This window comes from Propithecus coquereli, unplaced genomic scaffold (assembly GCF_000956105.1).
Source record: "Propithecus coquereli isolate 6110/MARCELLA unplaced genomic scaffold, Pcoq_1.0 Scaffold256, whole genome shotgun sequence".
NCBI classification, from domain to species: Eukaryota; Metazoa; Chordata; class Mammalia; order Primates; family Indriidae; genus Propithecus; species Propithecus coquereli.
This window is the reverse complement of record NW_012148130.1, coordinates 2,195,961-2,198,093: the sequence shown is the minus strand read 5'-3', so window position 1 is coordinate 2,198,093 and position 2,133 is coordinate 2,195,961. Positions and strand designations below refer to the sequence as shown.

The 2,133-nt window shown below is 48.7% G+C and overlaps 1 protein-coding gene and 1 pseudogene across 1 annotated transcript in view; both read left to right on the top strand.

Annotated features, from left to right (window-relative positions):
• The window catches only part of ZNF839 (zinc finger protein 839), a 41,615-nt gene that overhangs the window by 17,018 nt on the left and 22,464 nt on the right, over positions 1–2,133 (top strand). The window lies entirely within an intron of this gene.
• Positions 1,318–1,960, top strand: LOC105812573 (annotated as a pseudogene).

Here is a 2,133-nt window from a genome sequence, read left to right as displayed (position 1 = left end):
AGCCACTGCGCCCGGCCCAGATCTCTTAATTGAAACATCGTCACCCGACTGTCCTGTGAACCCCTCCAACTTCCATGTCTCGTGTCTGAGCAAAGCCACAAGCTGGCTCCCTGTCCACCTACTCCTGCCTTGTCAGGGGCCACTTCGTCTGCTGGGGACTCCAGCTGGGAACCCAGAGCCATTCTTGACTCTTTCTCCTTCACTCACCCCTCCCCGTGTCCTGTGGTCACTAAGCCCCGAGGATTGTGCCCTCCTTGCATCTCCCTCCTGCCCACACCCCTGTTCTCACCTGGGTCCTCATCTTCTCTTGCCTATACTTTGCCAGCAGTCTCCTGCCTGCCTCTGTCCTGTTCTCTGCCCCCTCCAAGGGGCCTGCCTAAAACCTCCCTCCACACCTACCTGTAGAAAGAAATCCAAACCCCTCAGCCTCTCCCAGGCTGAGACTGTGCTGCCTTTCAGACCTCCTGGCCTGCCAGCCCTGGGTGCTGCCGTCCTACCTGCACGTGAGCCCTGGCACACACAGCTGCTTCCTTTGCTGGGTGCCTAGGTCATGTGGCACAGCCTCTGGTGGTGTAGCTTCCTGACTTGTTTGCATTTCTGTCTCCCACAGTAGTCAGTGAGCCCAGGAGGGCAGGGCACATGTTTCCTCATCACTCTGTCCTTGTCCCAGGGCCAGTACCCAGGACAATGCTCAGAGCTTGTCTGTGGGGGCTCAAACTCTGAACCCAGAGTGGATCACAGGACTTTGTTAATGGGCAAACAAGTGAGATATTCAGTAAAGCAGGATGTTTCTAGGTTAGAGTTGCCTAGTTGCTGAGTTTGGGGGAACTGTCTGTCCTTTACGTTCCGTGTTGCACCAGCTTATTGGCTATTGGGAAATTCTCTCAGGGCTTTCAAAGGTGTCAAACGCTTTCTTCGGCAGTCTTTGAGCAGCCGCCGAAGGGGAAGGAACTGTGTGTGCGTGTGTGCGCATGCACGCTGGCGTGTGGGCAAGGGGGTGGGGACAGCGGAGTTCCAGTCCCAACTCCCTGGACTCCATTCACTATTCTCTTCTTGCTCCCCACACCTTTATGGCGGTAGTGGGCGTTTATATTTGCGTTTCTGTTCATTCATTTCCATATCTTACAGAATTTTAGGGAGGGAAAGACAGGAAAGGCAAAGGGAGGAGAGTAGTAGCAGAAGGCAGGAGGGGGACATGGATAGAGAAGAGGATTAACCTGGAGTCAAGGAACAGAGCTCCGGAGGAGGGGACTGAGTGAGTTCTTGATAATTGCCTTCAGTGGGGAAATTAGAGGCCTGAACGATACTTTTAAAAAACTAGAGTTTCTGAGTATGGCTACCGTGGAACTAAGTCCACTTGCCCGGCTTTCCAGCTTAAATAAACTTCGAAAATCAGGGCTCAGTGACAATATAATTTCTGGAGGCTTGGAAGTCCTGGCAGAGAAATGTCCAAATCTTACCTTTCTAAATCTGAGTGGAAACAAAGTCAAAGATCTCAGTACAGTAGAAGCTCTGCAAAATCTTAAAAATTTGAAAAGTCTTGCCTTGTTTAACTGTGAGATTACAAACCTGGAAGATTTGTAGAGAAAGTACTTTTGAACTGCTGCAGCAAATCATATACTTAGATGGATTTAATCGGAGGATAAGGAAGCACCAGACTCGGTGGAGGAAGAGGAGGAAGAGGAGGAGGATGGAGATGAAGATGATGAAGACAAAGAGGAAGATAGAGCTGGTCCACCTGAAGGATATGAGGAAGAGAAGAAGGTGAAGCAGGCTCAGAATTAAGAGAGGCAGAAGAAGTGGGCCTCTCATATCTAATGAAAGAAGAAATTCAGGATGAAGAAGATGATGATGACTATGTTGAAGAAGGGGAAGAAGAGGAAGAACAAAGTCTTTGAGGGGAGAAGAGGAAATGAGATGCTGAAATGATGGAGAGGAAGAAGATGACCAAATTCCGTAACGTTTCTGGGTGTGCAGTGGAGTGATCACATCTGCTTTGTTTCTTCATTTACGATAGCTGTCCCCACAGAAGATAAGGTGTAACTTTTTATAGGAAAAGTATGGTTTTAGTGTATTATTTTTGCCTTATCATTTGAAATAAGATTTACTAGTCTGTTAATGATCATATCGTAC